The 25443-nt window shown below is 42.9% G+C and overlaps 1 protein-coding gene and 1 pseudogene across 2 annotated transcripts in view; one reads left to right on the plus strand and one right to left on the minus strand.

Moving 5' to 3' along the window:
- Positions 1-25443, minus strand: part of Jazf1 (JAZF zinc finger 1) — a 322765-nt gene that overhangs the window by 180974 nt on the left and 116348 nt on the right. The gene's annotated exons all lie outside the window — the stretch shown is intronic.
- Positions 19494-20025, plus strand: LOC128098608 (cAMP-regulated phosphoprotein 19-like; annotated as a pseudogene).

Here is a 25443-nt window from a genome sequence, read left to right on the forward strand (position 1 = left end):
AACCTGTGATCGAACAAATGGTAAACACCATACAGCTTCTGCAGTGTGGCTGTTTGCACACACCAGCAGGCTGGCATTGCATCCTGAGGTATTAGAAACAATACCTCAGGATGCAATGCAGGGGGTCTGATGAGAGGCTGAGGTTGTGGAGGCAGGACCACTGCTGTCTCTGAATTGTCATATGTACATATAAAGAGAAATGTCCAGTTTGTAAACCATAAGTTGAAAGAGATATAGTGGGAGTTACTCTCAAGCAATTAAAAAAAGCAGGGAAAATGAGAAATTTAAGAACTTCAAGGAATTAAAACAAACATCATCAAAAATAACTTTTTTAGAAAAAATGATTTTCGGAGAATGCAAACCCATAAAGACAAATGAGCCACCCAATGAAGACATGTTTTTCCTTCCAGCAGTTGACTGCAGGACAGAGGCATTCTGTCTTTTGCTTTATTCCCGGGACAGGAAGAAAAGACAGTTTAGATTGGAGAGTCAAGTATAGATAGAAAAATTAGAATGTGCTTAAAAAGTATTAGCATGTAGTCGTTAGTGAACACAGAACAGAAATAGTGTACTTGGTAGTTTCCTTCAGGGCTTTGAAACCCAATAACTTCTAAACTATCACCTTGAACCATTCTTGGGTTCAGTTTTCAACACAACAGCACCTTAAAGCCTGAGATCAGACCACAGACACTACAACAATAAACACATGAAAATAAAGGACAGAGGAGAAGAGTAGATACAGTGTCAGACATCACGGCTCAGATTGTGTCTCCCTGCATCAATGTGGGAGGAAGCAAACTTAAACAACATCTTTGCCAAGGCAGTCATTTAACAGGTGGCTCTTTGCAATAACTACAACTCCACCATACACTAATGTTGCAGGAGATTTGTTTACACTGTGTGACGATGTGTCGTTGTGATTGGTTTAATAAAAAGTTGAATGGCCAATAGCTAGGCAAGAGAGGATAGGTGGGACTTCTGGGGAGAGAGGGGAACTCTAGGAAGAAAAGTGGTGGGGAGATGCCAGCAAGGTGTACAGCAAGTCGGACTTACAGAATGGGAGAGAGGTAAAAGCCATGTGGCAGAAAGGGAGTAATAAAAACTGGTTAAGTTATAAGAGCTAGTTGAGAACAAGACTAAGCTAAAGGCCAAGCTTTCATAATTAATAATAGGTCTCAGTGTCATTATTGGGGAGCTGGTGATCCCCCAAAAGAAAGTCTGACAAGAAAGCTTGCTACACACTAATGTCTGCCAGACAGCAGCTGTGCCCTCTGCTGCAATGAACTTCAGCCAGAGTCTGATGAATTTAGCCAGAAGATACCGATCCAGGGACACAGTCCAGCTCACCTGACTGCTGTAGTGAGGTTTTCAGAGGCTCCCCAGGGCCACTCACAGCAGCCAAGCCTGCAAGGAGCACGAAGCCCTGGGTGGTGGCACAGACTCCACTCAGTTTGTGGAAACCACCAGGATGCAAGGGGCTGTGCTGGGTGATTTCAGCAGCTGGCTCTGGATAAACAGAGTGTCCTGGTACTGTTCCGAGTGTGGCTCATTTGGGAAGGAGACTGGGACTTACTTGGGGAACACAGGTATTCTGGGGCTTGCTCAAAAATACCCTAGCCCCTGTACCAAACAGGAAAGGAAGGAAAGCTGCCTTACCGCTGTCATCATTGACTTTTACCCCCACCCCTATTTGAGGCCTGGACATTATAACCCTGTCTTGGTACTCTGGGGTGTGGAATGCTGGGGTGAAGGGAAATATGTGGGGATGGAGAGAAGCACCTGGGGAGAAAATACATATCTAGACAGTGGACACCAGACAGCAAGCATGCCAGGAACCCTCAAACACAGTATCTGCAGCTTCAGAACAAACTCCCTTTCCACATGGCTGATGACAGCACACCTTCAATATCTAGGTTCAAATCCCCAGTGGTTAGAGGTCACTGGCCTGGGGTACACTAGGAAGATGCTGAGTCTGGGTCCTAAACAGATGGCTGAGAAATCCTTACCATGTAGCGAGAGCCAACCGCCTGTTTGAAATTTATTGGGGTTCATGCAGACCCTGCTTAGACTATCCACAGACTCTGTATCTCCAGATACTTTAATGTTATGTCTTCCTGCACATGTCCCAACAATGAGGCACAGAGCAGATGAACTGGAAGATAATATCCCAGAGATGCAGTCAGAAAGCAGTTACTTTTTGATTTTTCAGTTTTCTGGAATGTACAAATAATACCCTTTTTAGCATAATTCTCAGCCAGCCTGTAGTGGTTGTTCTGGATGTAGTCTTGGTCCAATTGCATGCTTCGTAAGAAATATTTGAGGGTCTAGAGAGATAGCTCAATGGTTAAGAGTACTTGCTGCTCTTCCAGAATGTCCTGGTTTAATTCTTAGCACTCCCATGGTGGCTCACACCCAGCTGTAACTCCAGTTCCAGGGGATCTGATGCCCTCTTATGGCCTCCTTAGGCACCAGGCACACATGCAGACAAAACACCATTCACTTAAAATAAAAATAGTAAACAAATTTAAAAAGAAACATAGAACATAGCTCAGGGAAGGATAGAAAAGGAGGGTGACCAGGAGGCCAGCGGTCATATTCGCATATCCAGTGATCCGCTCTGTGGTTCTGGAAGAGGACTTCACTTTCTCAGAACTTTAGTCTCCTCTTCTGAAAGAAGGGGAAGAATCTTCCAAATGTAGCTGTGTCTCTGTTCCTTTGATCTCAATCCACTGCAATCTGGGCACAGCTACAACATAAAGAGTCGAAACCAACTCTTTAAATCCCAGTCCACAGGAGTCCATTTTCCTGAGTTGGTGGGATAGTGAGGTTGCCTAATTCGAATTTTAGCAATGAACTCTAGACTGTCTGAGACCCTGAAGCTGTGAGCACCCTTCTGCTGATGTGCCTCCTCAGAACTTCCACAGAGCTCATGTGTTTCCCTCCAGACACATATGCATATGATGCTTTGAAAGGAACAGGCAGGGCGAGTTTTAAACTTTCCCTTCCCACGACTTATTATCGAAATAGGAGAAACAAGAAGCTTTATGCTTCCATTAGAAAAGCATGACAGCTGGGCAGTGGTGGTGCACACCTTTAATCCCAGCACTCGGGAGGCAGAGGCAGGCAGATCTTTGTGAGTTCAAGGCCAGTCTGGTCTACAGAGTGAGATCCAGGAAAGGCGCAAAGCTACACAGAGAAACCCTGTCTCGAAAAACCAAAAAAAAAAAAAAAAAAAAAAAAGAAAAAAAAAAAAAGAAAAGCATGACAATCAGCTGAACAGTTTTACAAATGGTACAAAGCAGAGTAGTTAAAAATGGAAATCTGCCACCACAATACCATCCAGCCAAGCCTGGTGGCATAGGCCTGCAATCCCATGGACTGCAGCAGCTGAGGCAGGAGGATCACAAATGCAAGGCCTCCTTGTGTTCAAAGACAGCCTGGCAAACTTAGCAGGACCCTACCTCACTAAGGACCTAGGAGTCTACAGTTCTGGGGTAGACATGTGCTTAGCATGAATGAGTCTCTGGCTTCAATCTCCAGTTACCATAAACAAACAAGCAAATACCCCACCAAACAACAGTAAAACACCAAAAGAACAAGGGAGAATGGGAGTTTTCCTTACAGAGTCTGTGCACGTGCACAGCTCAAGGCCATGATCACCCTCAAGTTTATAGGCTTCTTTCAATTAAGTACTAATATTGCTTGTGTCCGTGTTTCATTTACTTAGCCAAAAATAAGCCCACAAAGAATTCTGCAGCTGTTCTTCCAAGAATCAGCTCAATATGCCCGCAGGTAAGAAGCCCAACTCCTCAAGCCTTGCAAACAGCTCTTTACTGTGTTAGTATTCATATAGCTAGTAGATATAGAAGCTCATTTTTCAGAGCTTTATGGTTCAGACATCATAAATATAATGTAGAAATGAACTTGTCAAGCAAATGATTCATGTAATTTTGTTTACATAATTGGACTACATAAAAGAAAAGAGAAGAGAAGATAAAATGCTGCTATTGAATTTGTTTTCATTTGGGCATTCATAAATAATGGAGATAATATTTCCTTTAAATATAAAAACAAAAACTGTTTAAAGGTTTTTCAAAAATAATATTGTTACTTAAGAACATTCAGTGTTTGAAACTCATGTTCCTGAGAATTGCTTGCACATTACATGACCCAAATTCCCAAAGCAGCAGCATATACAGCACAGCTCCAGCAAATGCATGGCTAAGCAAAAGCCAGAACTTGGCCAGGGTTCCGGACTGCCTGCAGCCAGCCCTTCATGTAACTTATATATGAGCACAAGGAGCTACACACATGAATTTGAAGCCGAGCTAGTGTCTATTCAGCCTGATTGCACGTGCAGCACACATGAAGTAGTACACACAAAACAAGTCTTTTCTCTCTTTTAACTCTTCAGCTTAGTGAACTGATTAGATATCTACACTGAAATGTTTGTTAAAAATTAATTAATTAACATTGAGAAAATAAATTGTGCTAAGATGTAAGAAGACACACAAAATTTCATTATTGCTCAGTATGTGTGATATTATATCACAAAATGCTTTTTTTAGTATGCTGTGCTGGACATTGAACGTGGGGCCCCATAAATGCTAGGCAAGTACCCTACCACTAAGCTTACTCCCAGCCCCAAGATCATAGATTTTCGTTTTTCTTTTCTTTGGTTTTTGGAGTCAGGGTCTTACTATGTAACTCTTGCTGTCCTAGAACTCTCTCTGTAGACCAGGCTGGCTTCAAACTCAGAGATCCATCTGCATTTGCTTCCTGAGTGCTGGCATTAAAGGTGTGGGCCACCACTGCCTGGCTCAAGATCACAGAATCTCAAGGTTTAAATGGACTTCAGGCATTTATCTAGTCATTCTTAGAACAGGAATCCTCCATGAACTAAGTGTTTTTAACATGCTTTAGTATCAGGTGCCTGGCTGGGAACACACATACATCTTATTATCTTGCAATAGCTCCTTCACAAAGGACACAATAGTAACCTCTCAGCTTGGAAACTGAGGTTAAGGAAGTTATAGAAGAAAGATGAGAAGACAAAGTAAAAAAAAAAAAAAAAACGGCTGCAGTTTTTGCAAATTCTTTTCTAGAGTTGAATATCTAAAGTACAGAAATTATGCACATAGAATGAAAATGTGCCTCTCTGCCCCTACTGCCGGGATTCCATAACAGACTGACCAAGATGTCGGCAGTGGGTCAGGAGAGCTCCTGGAACATGGCTCAGACAGATAGTTTTTTATCTTTCCTGTACCTTGAGAACAAAGAGATTCAGGATTGCTTTTCACCTATGAAAATTTATGGATTATCATGTAATTAAAATGATTGCTAAAAACTACTTCTCTAAAGATAATCACTGCAATTGTGCTTTTTATTTTAACATTCATTATGTATATGCTCCTCTCCCCCCACTCAGGAGATAAATAATGGAATGACGGAATACAGTACAAAATACAGACAAGAAAAGGTGGCACTTTTAACTTTGAAATCCACTATTCTTGTCAGTTAAAGTCAGACCTAAAACATTAATTTATTCTGAAACACTAATTAACTGGAGTTTTTTGCATTTAATTTTCTCTGGCATTTTGGAATCTATTCCAGGCCCTATGGAAATGGCAGGTCTTATGTTATTAAAGTTAGCCTTTCAGAAAGTCCTCCAGCTGAAGACACCAACACATTAAAAAAATGCTGAGAGTCCAGATAATGCAAATCAAAAGTATTATTAAAGGGTATTCTTTACACACTAAAGAAAACTTTTAATTTCATTCTAAACAAGCCCAACTTTTGCAAAGGCTTCACTCTTGTGGAACACTGGATTATTCAAACTCGACTTAAAGAACACAAGCTGGGGCTGGCTGCCTTCATTGAATCCACTTAGTAACTGGTTCCAGACTCTCCTGAGTGCCAACTGTTTGCCAGGGTGTGCTCTATCCTTGGGAAGAGATCAGTTTAGAAGGGAGAGTGAGTCATATGTACTCACAGAAAGTGTGTGTGTCTGAGTGAGTGAGAGAGAGACAGAGGCAGAAAGTGTGTGTGTGTGTGTGATAGAGACGGAGACAGAGAGACAGAAAGTGTGTGTCTGTGTGTGTGTGTGTGTGTGTGTGTGTGTGTGAGAGAGAGAGAGAGAGAGAGAGAGAGAGAGAGAGAGAGAGAGAGAGAGAGAGAGAGATGGGGGAAGAGCTCCATCGAAAGAAGTGTTGTTTTGGCCAAGAAAGAAGTGGTAAGAATTTGGCGACAAGAAGGACTGGAGTAGACATCTGGTGTCATTATGCTGAGGCAAGCAGGAGCTGGCTGGGCAAAGTCAAGTCGGAAGAAGCCCGAGTCTGAACTGAGTGACAGAGAGGTGGTGCTGTCACTGTCACTGCTTTGGAAGGCAGCAGGCATGGTGTGCCTTTGAGCGATCAGAGTTGAGTTGTGGACATGTGGAGTTTAGATGCCCACTACAAAGAATGGCTTGATAAAGTAATAAATAACAGCAACACAGGACCTTCTGGAGTCAAGGGAGGAGTTCAGGATGGAATCCAGAAGAGGATGTGACATAGTTCTCAAACTACCTTGATTTCATGAGCCCTTTTAGATACTGAAGACAAGTAATACTTAATTATTAAATATAAATTATCAAATATACCTGTATAGTTAATGTGCCTTAAAATAATCTAGCAGAAGAGATCAGGCATGTTCAGGGTGGTACAGCCATAGACAAAGCAGTATCATAAGAAAGAAAATCCTTGTGGGAACCACACCATTGTATTCTATTGTGTAGCTAACATAGTGGGTTCTCAGATACATGATTTCTTTCATAAGTTCCAGATTAACGAGTACTCTAGAGGTATATAGCTAAATATCTTAAAGTTAAAATGTATGTAATACAAGCTGGTTTGAAGAAATTAAAAGTCAAAACAGTGTCTCACAACTCAAAGAATTACTTTGTAGCTGGCAAAGCTGTGTGTGTGCATGCACATGCGTCACTGTTGAGATCATTTAGGCATTTGCTTAAGACTGCATTGGTGCAAGAAGGGATGCTGGCTAGTTGTGGGGGTGGGGAGCTTACCACCTTCTCTCCAAGTTAGACTGCCCCAAATGATTACACTTCTTTACCTGAATTTAGATGGGCTTAATAAGCTTTGTTTATTTGTTTTGTTTTTGTTTTTTTGCTTTTTTTTTCAAGACAGGGTTTCTCTGTGTAGCCCTGGCTGTCCTGGAACTCATTCTGTAGACCAGGCTGGCCTGGAACTCAGAGATCCACCTGCCTCTGCCTCCTGAGTGCTGGGATTAAAGGCATGCACCATCACTGCCCAGTTTTGTTTTAAGATGACATAGATGTAGGAAAATGAAACTAGACATTATTATAGTGTGCAAAATTATGAGGTACCCCAGAATCCCATCAGCATCCTGAGCTGAGGCTCTCAGGAAGACCAAGCCTCACAGCTTCCCTAGACATTCATCAGGTCTGTGTCCACACTCATCAATCTGGACAGACAAGCATGCTCTGCATTATCTGATTTGGGATTGTGACCATAATACCACTTAGGGTCCAGAGTTTTGCTTCTAAGTCTTCTTGCCAGCATTTAGGAAAGAACTGCCTTACCACTCCTTATTAACAGTCCCCAGGGAAAGGATTTCTCAGGAACACAGCTGTCTGCCAACAGATGTGTCCAAAAGGGTCCTCTTACATACTGCAGACACATACTATTTCTTATTCACAAAAAGGAGACTATCGCCTCTGTTTTATGAAACTTGGTAAGGAGTTGTTTTGGCACCCGTTTGACTTCTTCTAAAGAATAGTTCCTCTCTCTCAGAGGAGGAGGGGAAGTAAGTCTGTTCAAACTGTGCACCAAGTTTCAAGACCACCCTGGGAAGGTCTGTCCTCCAGCCCAGTCCAAGATGGTGGAGTCAACACAAGAGAGTAAAGTTCTGGGTTAGAGACAATCCTCCTGGGGAAGAAAAAAAGAAAATATCATAAACCAGAAGGAAGGCAGCCCTGAAGACAGGAAGTGGGTCTGAAGGGTGGACAGGCGTTAAGAGGCTTGGAGAAGAAGCCAGTTGTGTGAACGTGAACACTGGAGGACAAGCATCTGCATCTGCCACAGTCCAAGGGGGGAACAGGAGCTGGGGAGGAGGGTGACGCTGGGGAGGCAGGTGGATCCTCACGGGCCAACCAGGTTAGCCTACTTGCCTACTTGGCAAGCTTAAGGCCAGTAAGATCCTGTCTCAAGAAACAAGGCACATAGTGCTTGAGGAGTGAGAGGTAAGGTTGCCCCCTGGCCTCTACATGCATGCACACACACATGTATGTGTCACCCTTTCCATACCCACGTACCCCATGAAAATGTACATGTGTACACATATACACACACAGAGAAATACCATCTTTTCAACTGCTGCTAGATAGAAGTTGTTTTTCCAACATATGCTGCTGTGTGGGCTGCTTCTCATGCACTGGGATGTGTTCTATTAAGCATCTGTGCTTGGCCTACTGTGGGGTTAACACCCTGCAGAAACAGGATACTGAGAGTACTGTAGCCTCTGTAAAGACCTGAGCATCTCCAGAAGGCTTATCGTGATACTGAAGGAGGCTCATGCTAAGTCATGAAGAGGATGAACAGCACAACCAGCAAACTGCCAGGCTGCTGGCTCTTTGGATGCAGTGACTCCAAGTGATGTGGGCCTGTGTCTTGATCCGAGGATCTGCACTCACGGGATGTGGTGCTTCAAGTGTGGGTCTGCCTCTTCTCATGTGACCTGTTCTTTACTACCCAGTGACTAAGCACTACATCTTCTGAGGACCAGAGCATGAATGTCCTCTGTCTTCCCAACGCCATGTTCATTTCAGAACGGCTTGCTTTTTATTATTCACCTTTGTGATCTCATGGTCCAGCCAAGTGCCTGGCATACCGAATGAAGAACTGTGAATGAAATAGAGCCTTAAACATATTATGGTGTTGACTTCTGCTTGTGGAGCGTGGTGGTATCATCAGTGATTCTAGCACTTGGGATGCAGAAGAAATGATAAGGAGTCTGAGGCTAGCCTGGGCTACATAACAAGACCTATCTCAAAATTTTTTTTGCACAATCATGGGGAACAGTCTGGTATATTCTCAAAGAGTTAAACAGACAATTATAGCGTGCCTGGCAACTCCAGTTCCAGTCACTTACCCAAGCAAATTCAAAACGGTTGTCAAAGATTTGCACACAAATTTTCAGAGCAGTGCTATCTAGAGTAAATGAAAAATGAAAAGAACCAAGCCAACCCAAGGCTGATGGATAAAGAAAACGTGACACATTTCATACAATGGAATGACATTTAACCACACAAACCTGAAGTACTGATGCAGCTAAATACAGGCAGACCCAGAAAACACGTTAAGTGAAAGGCACAGACAGTGTATATGGTGGGATTCTACTGACATAAAACATCCAGACTAAGCACATCTGCAGTGTGCTCCAGGAGCACACTGTGCTTGGCAGGAGCTGGGGAGACGGGGTGACTGCTTTATGGGTGACTGCTCAGTACTGAGAGTACACTGAGAAGAACTGAATTGCACTCTTTACAGTGATCAAATGGTGAAATTCACTTGCAAATTGAAACCGAAAAATTTACCTCAACAACAACAAAAATGAATTTTTAAAGCTCAATCTCACTGAAAACTTAGGCATTCTGGGAGCCCAGAGTCCTGCTTTCTTCAGTCCGACCCTTTGGTCTGCAAACAGGAGCTGCACAATGAGGCCACCTTCACTAGTGCTGTTCTGAGGTATGACAGACAGTTCCTGGGGACGGGTACCCCCCTGCAGGGAGCAGGATGGAGGACAGGGCTTCTGCACTATGCTGAGGAGATGAAGCAGTAAAGGATTTTGTCTGTCCTTGTTCTCCCAGGGTTCAGCAAGATACCAGGAGTTACAAAGAAAGCTAATATGCTATTCTTCTGAGGAAAAAACCCCCACAAACTGTATTTTTCTTTAGTTTTTAAATTAAGACTGTCCTTTTTGAGTCTATGCCTGGAGGCAGCTATAGTAATGAAAACCGATTTCATTTCTGGTGATGCTGCCAGTGTGACATGACCATGGAAAGGGCAAGAACCACCCCAGAATTCCAAGGTCTCAACATCTCACTTAATTGCTGAGGAGGGGTGGTGGTGCACAGATTAACAGACATTATAATCACACTAGTGCAAAGGGCTGGCCTCCCTTCCTGAACCCATTTGAGGCAGGATACCAGAACTGAGCAATTTAATCTCAGTTTTCCTCTAATGCTTTCAGCAACTGGAAAAGCTTGTGAGAATGAGCTCAACCCTAAAGAAATGAAATTTTGACACAGAGGTCAATGGCCTTGAATGAGGTGAGACCAGTCCCTGGCCTGAGGGGAGGAAGGGAAGAGGAAGGCTTGGAGGAGGGGAAAAATTAGGTGACATAAAGGAAGTTTGTTGTGCCTCTTCAAAGAAGGCAAGGTGGGGAGAGGGGCAGCAGGTGTGTGGATAAATGCCTTCAGCCCCCAAAGCAACTCCCCAGGCAGTCTGGCTGTTCCTATCTTCCTCTTGTGTCAGCCTATGCAGAACCATGGGAGGGATGCTGCAGGCAGGGGAATGTTCTAAGGGAGGCTGAGGAAAGGTTATGTGAGCACAGATTAAACTATTTCCCCAACGTTCTCCCTGGATTCTGGATCATTCTGATCATTCCATCCATGATCAGAGACAACTCTGAATTGAGTGTCTTCAACATAGCGACAATTGCTAATGGCAGAATGGGTGTGAGGATAGCATGGGGTGCCACCCTCAGCAGAACCACTTCACAGGAGGCTTCTAGCCACTTTTAAAAAGAACGAATCTTGTGAACTTTAAAAACCACAAAGCAGCATTTATTGTTTTTTTTGTTTTAAGTGGAGATTCAGTAAGCAGTTTAACACAATCCCGCAGAGGTATCAGCCTAAAAACGAAGCTCAGCTCTCAGTCCTCCCTTGGGTGAACTGTGTGAGCGTCCTTCTAGAACCTTCTCAAAGCACAAGCAAACCCAGAGCTAGTGGCACTGGCTTTTGCTTCTGCTTCTCGTAACGGGCTCCTCACTGTGCCCAGTATGATGCTGGGATTATCTCACTACTTTCCACACACTCCTCAGGAGGAGGAGTTCATGGCCACCATTTTAACACATGGTCAGCTCTTAAGCTTCTAGGCTGACATACAGCACTGGCCTGTGACAAATCATGAAAATGGTTCCTTCTCATGACTGTGTGACATTACATTCAATATACAGTCCAAATTTCATTGAAACCCTTCCCTTTCTGAAGGATATTTGGCCTATTTGCTTATCACTGCTATAAATGTTGCTATAACAAATTTCCACTGGACAGCAGTACAACTGTTAGGTTGAGTGCAGTATGGTCTAGTTTGAAGAGGTGCCCCCTCCTCAGCAGCTTCTGCATCCACCTTCCAGCCAGAGCACCCGAGAAGCCCCAAGCTCCACACCTTACCCTTCCAAGTAATGGGCATCATCACATATTTTGATATTGACAACCCAATATATAAAATTTGCTTGAATACTTGTTTCCTTGATAGAAATGGGAGGTATCTGGACATCCATGGCAACACTTTCTGTTTCTTTTGTGTTAGGTTGCTCTGATGGTTTTCACTGCAGAGCCCTTTGCTACACAGGTTTGAGGGAACACTCTGTGAGGTTGGGATAGTAACCCTTTACCAGTTACATGTGTTTCACATATTCTCTCCAGTTGGCTGTCTATACTTTAATTTTGTTTATAGTTCCTTCCAGCATGAGTTCATGAAACTGAATTTGTTAAACATTTTAAGACTTCAGGGCTCCTTGTCATATTTTTAAAGGCCTTCTCCAGGACTATAAAATTATATTACTTTATTTTCTTCTACCATTTTAAAGATTTGTAATGTAGTGTGTGGTATGAATTAGGGATCTAAACATGTATGTTTCCCCAAAGAGACTGCCAATGACTCAAGTCTACTTCTTGCCCAGCCCATCTTCACCTGCTGACCTGAGTGCTGCCTTGATCACATGTTAAACCTCCTGTGCATGTGGATCCACTTCTGAATTTTCCCTAACGTGGTCACAGATCTGCCATGGCAAACATTCTCTAACTATTTCTCTTCTTAAAAATATTTCTTTGCCACTCTGCTAAATCACATCTCTATGTGGACTTCAGGAACAACTTTTCAAGTCATAAACAGTTCTCTTGGAATTTTATTGGGATTGCAGAGAAGTGTGGTCCTTGTTACCACTGTGTTCATCAGTAAAGCTCCATCACTTGCCTCATGTATATTTTTATCTATTTTTATCTTGTATTTTTATAGATTATGATACAATTGGAAAAGGTGTTTTTTGCATATAATTATATATTTGACTAGAGCTATTATATGGGGAAAATACTCATTTTTGTTGCTTGATATGCTAAGGATAGTTCAACTTTACTAAAGGTCTCTTCTTGGACATGACTTGAATGTGGTCCCCCAAGGCTCATGTGTGGGAAGCCTGTTTCTCAGTGTTCTAATGTTGGGTGGTAAAGCTTTTTTGTTATTGTTAGTATATATTAACTATACAAAGGACTGAACACCACTGCGATAGATTCATATACTTATATAAGGTATTAGATCATATCCCCCATCATCCTTATCCTCCCCACCAAATTGTTTTTCCCTACTTTCACGTCTTTTATTAAAATTCTAGGTTCTGCATATGTGAAAAAAACATGTGATATTTGCCCTCTGAATCGGACTTATTCCACATAACATAACTTCATTCTCTTTATGGTGTATTAATGCTCTATTTTGGATATATATATATATATACATATATATATATATATATATGTATGTATATATAATATCACATTTCCCCTCTGTTCATCCACTGATGGGCACCTAGGCTCACTCCATAGCTTGGTTCTTGACTAGGGGCAGTGAACACAGGGGTACAGTCATCTTTACTGTATACACACTTAGATTTCTTTGGGTACATGGCAGTCCTAAGTGCAGTTTTTAGAGGACCCACTATACTGGACTAATATACATGGAAGGTGCTATAAGACAATTAGCTTATTGGGTCTATAAAAGGGACTAGTCTAGTTGTCACAGGACTTGAGTTAGCTCACAGAAAAGTAAATCATTACAACAAGAGAAAGTTCAGGCCCTAATTCCCGTTTTCTGCCTCCTGGTGTGATCTCTCCTGCCTGTGTTTCCTCACTGTAATTGATGTCATCCATTCGGAGGCCCTCACCAGAGGTCACATAGGCTAGCCAACTTCAGACTTCCAGTCTCTAGAGCTGGTATGGTAACTAAGCAACCCTCCCTTCTTTATAAAGTACCCCACCTTGGATTGTTGGGGAATATTATTTTAAGGTGTGTTACTTTTGTTTATGTTGCATTTGTTTAACTCTGTGAAGCTGTGTTACTGTGCCTGTCTAAAACACCTGATGGTCTAATAAAGAACTGAACGGCCAATAGTAAGGCAGAAGAGAGAAATGGGTGAAGTTGGCAGGCAGAGAGGATAAATAGAAGGAGAAATCTGGGAGAAGGAATGAGAGAGAAGGAGCCAGAGAAGGAGGAGGACTCCAGGGGGCAGCCACCCAGCTACACAGCAAGCCACAGAGTAAGAAACAAAGAAAGGTATACAGGGATAGAAAAGGAAAAGCCCAGAGGCAAAAGATAGATGGCATAAGTTAAGAAAAGCTGGCAAGAAACTAAGTCAAGCTAAAGCTGGGCATTCATAAGTAATAATAAGTCTCTGTGTGTGATTTATTTGGGAGCTGGGTGGTGGGCCCCCCAAAAGAGAAAAACAACCAACAACATTGGATATTTTGCTACAGCAACACACCATTGGTCCTAATATAGCACAGATGGAGGTGGACAGATGGGTTTCTCTTCTGACTTCCTTCTCTGCTACTGACTTAGTGAAGTGTACTGACTTCCTAGTATCACACTACCCGGTCTTCACGGAGTAAACTCACCACGCCACGGCACACTGTTATTCTGGAACTTTGCTATACTTGGTTTCCATCTATGTTAAGAAGTGAAGACAGTTCCATGCTGTTTTAGTTGCTTTCTTGTCTGGTTTAGGTTATAATAGTTAATTTCGCTTCTCACTAGACCTAGATGGTTCCCAGCTTTCTCTTTGCTTTGGAGACATTCAAATTGCCAGTAACAAAATCTGCTCCTTAGGAGGGAAGTACTTTTCAAGAATTAGATGGTGGGTTGGGAGGTGGAGAAGTACTTTCATTCTGAAGTTACTTTCTAACCAGGTGATCCAGCTTGAGTCAATTTCAATAACGTGTACTTGTTAAAAAATTCACGTTCATTACTAAGATGACAGATGTGTAGAGAATCCACATGAACCTCTTGCTGTCTCTCCTTGCCCTGCAGTGGAGCTTGAAGAGGTTCCTAGCATGGAGCTACAGCTCCAAAGAACTGTTTCATATCTTGTGTAAGTCAGGCTGGGTTTGTCCTCACTTACTTTTGTAACCTCAGAGTGTGTATCTGCTCCGTATGCACCTGCCATTCTCGTTGATTTTGTTGTGCTTCCCCTTACACATCGATTTCAATGCTCGGAACTGCTGGGAACAGGGGCACTAACTGTCTAATGATGAATATACGCTATCCTGTGTGCCCTAGGGGCACCTCTGGCTGTACTTGCTGGCTTCTTTCTCTCTGCACTTCTCAGCAGTCTGCCACTGTCAAGCACCCTCCTCTTTGAGTTATAAAAACATGTTTGCAGAAAAAAACTATGAGCGTTATTTATAATAGTCAAAAGGGAGAAGCAGACCACATGCCTACTAGTGGGTGAGGGCGTAAACAAAATGCATTTCATGGCCCAGCGGGCCGTAGAGGAACTCTGCTTATGCATGCGGCAGTGTGGCTGGATCCTGACCACAGAGCAAACAGAAGGAGCTATACATAAAAGGTGACATATTGAGTAGTCTGGGTTATAGAAAAGCCTAGAATCAGCATAAAGAGATTCTGTTCCTGTCACAGTATTCCTCCACGTTTCACTTCTGACCCTAGACATGTTCTCCCCCGCACACCAAGCAACTGTCCAGTTCTCAGCTGTGTGCTGCTCTTCAGCTCTGTTATAACTGTGGTCAAAGTCAGCCAGTCCCACAGGCTCGGGCTCTGACCCCAAGACTGCCCCCATTTCATACACCACAGAGTGGTTAATGACTGGTCGGCTCTACACTAGAGGTTCTTATGAGTCTCTATAGTTTGAGGATTTGTTAGACTGATCCAGAAAAGTCTCTTAATTTACCATTTTATTACAAAGGCCGTGTCTCAGGAAGGCCCATGGCAGAGGCCTGCAGGAGCAGAGCTTCTGGGACCCTTGGTGCAGCTGTCACAGCAGCACCAGTTCACCAAGCCAGAGCTGCTGCTGCGCTCACACAGCTCACTGGGTGGGGACAATCATCGAGACCTCAGCACACAGCCATCACCTGTGACTAAGAGTCTCCAGCTTCCCAGGAACAGACGCTGAGGATATAAATCCCAAGCTTCTAATCATGGATTGGCCTCCAGGTGACACACTCTGTCCAGGAGGCAGAAAATAGGTTTAAAAATTACTAGGCTTTGTGGGGAGAGAAATGGGGAGTGCCTGCCAGTGGACATGACCTCACATTAGCGATGATTGGACACTTCAGACAAGGGAATGTTTTTTATCTAAATTGGATATCATGTAACTCTAGCAACAACAGTTATAAAGAGTATTCTAAATATCTCAAGTAATTAGACTTAGGAGGGCTGTCCACAACCATTATTACTGCTTTGTAAGTGAAAAGTGTGGACTGTTGCCTGGTGTGGTACTTTTGGAATGTGCAGAAAATTTTAATGTGGCCTGGTCCATAACTAAGTTTTTTAAGTATCAAATGTGTACTTCAAAAGAATATGTGTTCTCTAATTGTTGGGTAAAAAAGGAATTCCAAGCATACTCCTTTAGTCATGCTTGTTAGCTGAGGTATCGATACTCTCTTTGCTGTTTGCTATTGATCCTTTCTGAGAGCCATGAGAACGCCTACTAGAGGGTTCTTCTGTGGCATGCTATCCTGATCGACAATACCTCTGACCCACTGCAATGCCACCTTTCTCCAGCACACCGGCTTTTGCAGCCTGTTTTCAGCCTGCAGAATGTACTAGAGTTCTTAGACAAACTTGCTACAACAATCAGCACCACCAGGGTGCTGTAAATGACACAGTTCATCAATATTTAAGGCCTGTAAACAAAAACAATTAAAATCACTTAGTAGCTCAAAGTATAGCAAAAATCACAAGGAAATAAATGACACCTAAAGTTGATTTAGACTGGCCTTTGAAACCCTATCATGTGATTTACTGATGGAATCTCAACACTCTAGAGTAGCATAGTAGAAAAAAAAGGGTTTATTTTCCTGTTTAGAAGCAGACGCACTGAACCTGTGACAGATTCAAACTGCAGGGCTACTCTGGGGGCAGGTCTCTGTGATGTTTAAAGAGAAAAAAATCAACCTTGTGCATACTTCCTATATTCACGATCATTAATGAAAAGCCAAAATGTTTAACTTGCTCTGATGTTTCTGTTTTCTGTCATTTTTGTATGGTTAACAGGTTCATAATTTAAGTGAGTCACACACTATAAATAAACTGGATATATTAATCTCTCTTCTTGGTAATTGGACCACCTTTTCTTTCTCCAAAGACACTTGTAAACATTTAACTGAGAGTGTAGTGAATTGCTTGTATTGAAAACTAGATGCCCTGAACCCTGAACTGATAAGCAGGAAGGAAACTGCATGTCTTTGCTGCTTCGTGGACACTTGATTTGATAAGCAACAGCAACCACGTTATCCACGGAACCTCTCCCCAATCTATAAAAAGCTCTAGGACCTTGATTTTGATGAGAGCAAAGGAGGTATGGGTGCCCTACAAGAGTCTGTAGTCTTCTCTGCCAGTCAGCTCTTACCTGCAGGTGGGTTCTCAAGCTATCCGCACAAAAGATGAAGCCACTGAGACAAGAGAGGGTAGGCTATTTCACAAATTAAAAAAAAAAAATCTCCTTTCAGCCCTTGGCTTTTACCAGTAGCAGATCAAAATACACCTAGCCAGGGTGCTAAATCAATCCTGCAAAAATCACACTGAATCAGAATATGAGATACAACAGTGAGGGATCATTTCAATGCAAAGAAACAGTGACAGGTGTGGTGACTGGCTTTTTCAAAAGCTGTCACAGCAGGGGACCTGAGACCTTAGCTATTTTGAGTATAGAGTCCAGCAAATGTCATGTATGTCCGCTGTCCTAGTTTGTTGTCTGTTGATATAATAAACACCATGACCAAAAGCAACTGGGGGAAGAAATGGGTCATTTGGCTTACAGGTCACATTCCATCATTGTGGGAAGCCAGGGCAGGAATTCAAGGCTGGAAGCTGGAGGTAGAAGTAAAGTAGAGAGCATGGAGAAGGACTGCTTATTGGCTTGCTCAGTTACCTTGTACTATGCAAGACCCACCTGCCTAGGGATGACACCACCCACAACAGTGGGCTGGGCCTTCCTACAGCAACTAGTAATTGAGAAAACGACTCACGGACATGGCCATAGGCCAATCTGATGGAGGTAATTTTCAGCTGAGATTCCCTCTTCCCCATGACTCTAGGCTTGTGTCAAGGTGACAGCTGACTATAACAGTCACATTGTGAGCAGCTCTGTTTTAAATCTTGTGAAACCAAAACTCCTTACTACTAATTTGTAGTGATTATTCTCCCTCCTTCCCACCCTTGGTAACTGAAGTTCTAACTATGTTTCTATGATTATTACTGCTTTAGACACTCCACTGGAGTAGCATTATTCAGTGTGCGCTCTTCTATGGCTGGCTTGTTTCACTTAACACAATGTCTTGGGGTTTAACAGTGTTGTTCAAAAAAGATTTGCTTCTTTTTAAAGGCTCTATTCTGTTGATATACCATTTTCTTTATTTACTCATCTTCACGGATATATTTGTGTTGCTTCCAAATCTTGGCTATCGCACATACTGCTGCACAGAATATGGGTGCAAATGTTTCCAGAGCTGCTTTGAATATTTTGGATATACACTCAGACATAAGGCCACTCTCACAGACAACATTACAATTTTAATTTTGTTTTGTTGAAGAACCTGTTTTCCACAATGTTGTGTTTCTGGTTTTGAAGAACTATTTTCCAAAGTAGCTGGACCACTTTACATTCCTCTAATTGTGTGCAAAGGTTTCCCACTTCTTTGCACTCTTGCCTATTTTTGGTCATCCTTATGGGTGTGAAGTGATGATTAAGTGATTTCATTTGCAGTTTGTTACAGATAGTGCAAATGAGTATCTTTTATGTGCATGCTAGTCATCTATCCATCTTCTCTAGAGAACTACCTACCACATTCTTTGGTAGGATCTGGAAACATCTCCCCCATTCCACATGTTGCTTTGCACTGGGTCTTTTCTTTACTGTGCATCAGTTTTAAGATGTCATCTATTTTCTTTTGTTCTCGGTGCATTTGATATCATCTCCAAGAAGTCGTTCAAATCTAATGTCTTAGAGCTGTTGTGAACTTTTTATTTATTTACTTACTGTTTTGCTGGGTATTAAACACAGGGCATCATACTTGCTGGGCAATCACTCTACTAAGCCCCAGCCCTTGAGTTGTTTTCAAATAGTGACAGAAAATTCTGGAAAACTGGTACTCCAAAAACTGAAAGTGATCTGCCCACTATCAGAATATTTGCTGAGAGAGTTGATTCACTCCTTTTGACCTTCACACTCTCAACCCTTGTTTCTTAATTTGGTGAACTGATTTAGGTAAGAATAAAATAGTTACACAGGAGAAAGTCATACTTCAGGGGTGCATTCAGGAAATAATTGATAATATTAGCAAAAGAAAAGAATACATAAACAGTATTTTCATATTTCCTATTAGTAGGGAAAATACACCAAACACCTCCAAACTATTGTAATCTCAAAGCCAGATTTCAATAGAGGATAACCTAAAATGAAACAGTGTTCACATTTTCATACCACCAACCACCGAATTCAAGCAAAAGCATGGGATGGAGTGGGAAGAGAAGACATAGGCTAATCCATTCATAGCGAGGAGACACCAGAGGTCCATGGGCCTTTCCACCCCTCCAGCAGCTCAACAGTCATCTTTTAAAAAAAAAAATCTGTTGATAATCAAAAGTACAAAGGAGAGTCAGCCTTTAATCCTATCTCAGGATTAAACTTTCTTGAAATAGAGTGCCTTCTGTGTCTGATTTGCTCCCCTCCTCATCTGTGTGTGTGTGTGTGTGTGTGTGTGTGTGTGTGTGTGTGTGTGTGTGTGTATGTGTGCGCGTGTGCGCGCACGCACTCGCACGTGCATGCACTGAGCCTCATGTATGCTCAGCAGGTACTCTCACTGAACTACACTCTCAGCTCTTTTTCTACTTTTGAGACAGCTGCACAGGGTGGCCTGGTACTCACAATCCTCCTGTCTCACCTTCCCTAGTAGATGGGATCAAAGACCTCCACCACCATGCCTGCCTTTCAGTCCCCATCTTCATTTTGAAAAGTAAAGAATGGTTACTGGCGGGAGACACAGGGATAGAAGGCGCGCAGTGTCTGTGGAAGTCCCTGAGGGAGTGTTGGAGGAGCAAAAGGAAATGGAAGATACCGTGACTGGTCCAGAGGAAGTTGAGGAAGCAAAGGTAAAAGCAAGGCATCCTCACCAGAACAAAAGCCTGGTGGCTCCACTTTTTTTGTAGGAAACAATTGCTGAAAGTGCAGAAGTACTTTGATTCTGGGGATCACAACACGGTGGGAGCAAAGATGAAGAACAAGCAGCTTCCCGCGCATCCCAGATAAGACAGAGGTCTCGGGTGACCACTTCCCACTCCACAGCACCTTCCACAGAGGAAACCATCCCTGGTTGCTGCAAGCTGGCTGATTAAAAGAGCTCAACTGCATGGGTCTCCTAATGTCCTTCATTCTTCTTACTGCGTTACTGACCCACTTTCTGCTTCCTTTCACTATGTCATTGGAGACTGACAGCTCTGTGGGTAGTGGCAGTGTGCTGTTCTAAGGGAGCACGCATATATAGAGGTTTTGGTTAGTTTAACAGCGCACTGGTGCAAAGAACGTGTAACAGAAACTTGAGTAACTGACGTGACAAAAATTGTACATATCACCTAGCTGGTATAGAGCTGGCTCCAACAAGTAACAAGCAAGTTTACCAGCTTTAATGTTCTTGCTTTCCTTACTTCCTCCTAATTACAGCTTTGTGTACTGCTCTTACTCAACTGAAACTCGGCTGTACTGCTTCTTCTGTATTTTCCTTTTGGATTTTGCAAGACAGAAGTTTAAGACCACAAGTAGGAATTCAAGTCCCATAATTCAAACACAAGTAGAAATGCTACAGGATTTGAATAACTGCTTGGACTCGAAGGTCTTACACCCGCTGTTCCAGCTGTAACAACAGCATCTTACCTGGGTGATATCTGACCGTTCTGGTGTGACCTGTGGGACTCCAGCACTTCCCAGCTGTCACTGATGCTCATGCTTCCCCTTAGTTCTGCAGTGCTGGGACAGCTTTCTCTGAGGATGTGAATGGGCGTTCACATGCACTGACTATTGCCTTCACTGTGCTGTTTTTGTAAATGCAGTAGTTTTGCACAACCTTTTATGAATGTATTAATTTTACCATATTAGAAAGTAGATAATGGCTGGGTATGGTGGCACAAGCCTTTAATCCCAGTACTTGGGAGGCAGAGGTGGGTGGATCGCTGTGAGTTCAAGGCTAACCTGATCTACAGAGTGAATTCCAGGATAGCCAGGGCTACACAGAGAAACCCTGTCTCAAAAAACAAAACAAACAAATAAAGTAGATAACGTGCCAAGCAAGAGCAGAGCACAAGCCTTTGAAGCCTCTCTAGGCCAATGTGCCTGCCGTTGTTGCTTTTGTGTAAGAATTGTTTACAATATGGAGCTTATTAGAACACCAAACTAAACTCTCTACTCAGCCTGCTACAGAATTAAGCTTTTTCATTTGTTACTAATATTCATGACTTTCAGTGACCTTGTACAAATATGATATGTTGCTCAGGCATATCTTCTGTTCTGTGCAGAACATTTCATTTTGACTTTAAAAATTGCAATTCCTATAATTTATATGAACTTCCTTAATAAAAATTTTTTTCCTTCCACACTCAACTTTGGCAATATTAAAGTAAAAAAGGCTTGCATTCTCTGCCTTCTATTTCTCCTCAGCCCCCATTCTTCTCTTTGCTTGTGTGGCTCTTATTGGGCTGCTCCAGTTATATGAAAATGTAAGTGTCTATCTTTACTTTTAAAACTTGATTAAATAAAAAGATTTTTATGAAAAAAAAAGAAACATGCTACAATCCAATTAATCATAGAAAACAAAAATCTGCCTCTCAGGGCATCTGTTCCAGCACACATTTAAGTGTGTAAAACGTTACTTTTACTGATGTCTTTCTCAATCAACACCATTCATCTGTAAAGTCTTTCCTACTGGCTCTGGTACAGAACTAAGCCCAGTGTAGCCACAGAGGCACGAACGTACGAACGAGGGAAGACCAGGCCCATGTCTTTTAGAACTGATTCCTGGATATTTAACTAGTTCCTGGCAGTCCAGTTACCTGCAGTCACCCTGCAGAGGAAAAGGCAAATGCATTGCCCATCAGCCCCCCAAAACCCGCCCCCCACCACACACACACCACTGCAGGGCCTGTGCCACCCAGAGCCAGAGAGCCTCTTGGACACTGGCCGCAGGGCTGCTCCTTGTGCTTTGTGTGCGTATGTTCTGGCCACACTAAAGTCACTTGTAAATATTTCTACTGTTTCCTTTTAGGAAGCCCAGACTTGATATAAAATGTGCTTCTCTCCTGCTTGGGGCCATTAGGGTAAATGCTGGTGTCTCCCCACTTAGAGAGAAGGCAGGAAGACAGGCAGACTCTAGACGCAGTCTGCCTCTCTTCCTGCCATCTGGTTAATGTAGGACTGGCTGCTGGGAGAAAGGGGGGGCAGTGAAGGCCCAGGAGCCAGAAGCGAAAGGGTTGGCACTATGAATTCACCTCAGGCACTGGGGCATCCTTCCCCAAGGGCTATGTGAGTGCAGGCTCACTGCATTTTCTGTTCAAGTCCCCAACACCAGTGCTGTCAATGTGTCACATGGTGTTTATCCAAGGCGCAAATGTGAAACAACCATTTGAAAACTTAGTTGGCTACCCTTAGAATTTGTGTACTTTATGTCAAGACTTGGGAAATTTAGTTTTAAAGTTCCCATGATAAATTTACTAAGCAGAAGAGGCCTTCAATTATCCCCGGAGACTGTTCTTCCTCATCGTGGCGATGACCTCCTTCAGCGTTCGGGCCCACTCTGCTGCACTCATTTCGCATCACTGAAACATTAGCACCCCTCAGGCTTTCTCTCATCAACTTGCTTCACTGCTTAAAAACTCCAATTGCTTCCCATGGTTTGTCACTGTCTCTGACTGTCCCTACCTGGCACTCAGGCCCCTAACGGGATCAGCCAGGCCCCTTGCTCCAATGCAGCCTCTGCAAGCATTGCTAAGTCTGTTGGAAGGAGGTTTCCCACCCAGCCTCTGTGTTAGTGCCTCTCTCCTCACCACCATTCTTGAATTTTCACATCAGACCACTGAAACTTCTCCTTTCCAGAGTCCTCCAATGGATTAACATAGTGGTAGCAGGAGCAACAAATACTTGTTTGTTGCAAGTTAAATTGTGTTACTACATGCTATATTATTATTATTATTATTATTATTATTATTATTATTATTATTATTATTTATTATTAATTACACACATTGCAAGCCACAGAAGTAAAGCTGTTGGACTCAAGGATGCACCTCATGGGTTGGGAAGATGCCCAGCAATGAGGATTTGCTGACTCAATGACAATGTTTATGAATACATGAGTAAAAGCTTGTTTTTCTCACAAATATATTTTCAATAAATCTTTTTCTTTTCAGTACAGGGTATTGAAAACTCACAATCCTCCTGTCTCAGACTTCCTGAGGGCTGGAATTACAGGTGGGCTTTACTATACCCAGAGGAACAAATCATTTTCACTCCCAAGACCGCTGCTGTAATTCGTACAACGTAAGCCAAACACTGTGGAGGGTACAGCTCGGCAATACTGAGTGACGTGTGTAGGGACCCATCGCTCACGGTGCTCAGATGCTGCCCCTCCTCCTTTGCGTCTTCAGAGACCATTCCATCACCACACGCTGGTTTCTGTTAGATGTTAGTTATACTCAAACCTGCTGCTGGTTTCTACTCTTTGTAAACAGAAGAAGGGTCTCCTCACCACAGCATCTTCTGAAGCCCCCAGTCAGAGCTTCGGAAGTAGGGTCTTCATCATACGTAGTCAGTCACTGGAGGCAGGTGAGAAGCGGATGCAGGTGCAACCTGGGGAATTTCTCTTTCAAAAGACAACCTGGATTGTGAAACAGACCAAAGCATGGCTGGACAGTATTTAATATAAAGTCAATTAGTAAAAGGCAGTGGTTCATGTCACATATACGTGGCAGTAGTAAGGAGTGGCCCTGCCAATGGTACTCCTGGGAGTGCAGTCTTTAATAGATTCTTGGACAATAATATTCAGAAAAGAAAACGAATGCATTATCTGAACATGAGCAAGAGTTTTCACAGAAGGCACTGGAAACATTTCTGTGCGCCAGGAACACAAGTGCCAAAGTAGTGGATTAAACTCCAGTGCAGACGGATTCTTTGGTCTGGAAAGTTCTCTTGTGTATGCTCGAATGAGTCTCGGGTTACTGTTTGGCCCTACTCTCCCTGTTTTCACCATCAAAATGACTGTGAGTGCACTCTTGTTCTCTGCCTACATTCCGTGTCCTAGGTCCCATGACTCAAGAGTTAGTTGTACTGTGACATTTCCAAATGTATCCATCTCTAAGTTGGAACTACCTCTATTATTCTTTTTTTATTTATTGTATTTGTGGTTACTATACAAAGAAATGGGTTTCCTTGTGACATTTCCATACTTAGATGTCATTATTATTTGTTCCTATTCAATCCCTCACCTCCACAACTCTTTACTAACAGGTGCATGCCAAAGCATTTGCTGTCCTTTCAGAGGATAAGATTTTGAGCTGTCCTAGAACATGCTGAAATATAAATTCACTAAGTTCTTTTTGGAACATGTGAAGAATGACAGACAGAAGTTTGGCTTTTTTCTCAATTTCTCAACATCAGAAAGTAAAAGTAAAGCAAATCTCTATTGAGTCACCATGCCCTGAGAGCCTCCCACAGAGCAGTCTGAGGAAACGGCAGTGTTGCTCACGAACAGCAGGTTACCAAAGACAGAGGCAGGCTGGACTGCAGGCTTGACCCAGCTCATGGTGAACAATTTGCCAAGAATTCAGCATGGTCATTTTATCAGCACACAAAATAAATGTTTTCATGCCCCAATGTGTTTACCTCTTTACTGACATTTTTGTGGTTTTACTATTCTAAATTCTACTTTTAGATACCAATATAGTCCAAGGCCTGACAAAGCGGGCAAAATTTACTGAGCACTTACTGTCACGCCAAACACAGTGTAAGTACTTTGTATGTGTTTCATTTAATCATCAACCATTCTATGTCTTAAAAATGTGGGCCTAGATCTGAAGAGATACGTCCTGTGCAAGGACGAGGAACTGAGTCCAGGTTCCCAGCATGTGTGTAAAAAGCCAGGTGCACAGCTTCATACATCTGGAACTCCCATGCTGGGGAGGCAGAGACAGTCAGAGCTCTGGAGCTCACTGGCTGGTCGGCCAAGCCAAATGGGTGAACACCGGGTTCAGTAAGAGACCCCGCCTCAAAAGGTAAGGTGGAGAGCTATTGAGGACACCTGAATTTGACCTCTGGCCTCCACACATACCTACTGATTCATCATGCTGTGAGACCCTCCCACTGAGTAACTGGAAGAAACAGCAGTAGCTCTCCACTATGATGGGTTTTTAAAGCTCACAACACAGTTAATGTTGCTTTAGAGTTGCTGACCTATTTACCACTTCATTTCTTGTTGCTTAGTTTAGCTGCAGTTTTTTTTCTTTTTTTGAGATCAATTTCCTTCTTTCCAAAGTATATACTTCAGAGTCTACCCTTCCCTGTTGGGGTTCTGTGGTTTAGCCCAGGAACCCCCATATGCTAGAGTCCCCTCTGTGAGGATCTGTTGGTCCATTTCCTCTGGTCTGAAAATGGCCTTATCCACACCTTCACTTTTGGAAGAAGTAGCACACAGTGGCAGGCTGATTGCGACACTAATCCCAGCACTCCAGACAAGGCTTCCTGGTTGTCTGCTTCTGTAATCACAGCTGCCAGCTAAGCTGTTCCTATAACTGTCTCTGAGCACCACAGCCCTCCTGTCCCCGTGCTCTGCACTTCTCCTGGGCACCTAAGGTATAGATGGCTTCCCAT

Source organism: Peromyscus californicus, unplaced genomic scaffold (assembly GCF_007827085.1).
Source record: "Peromyscus californicus insignis strain IS unplaced genomic scaffold, ASM782708v3 Scaffold_6__1_contigs__length_162567912, whole genome shotgun sequence".
Lineage (NCBI taxonomy): Eukaryota > Metazoa > Chordata > Mammalia > Rodentia > Cricetidae > Peromyscus > Peromyscus californicus.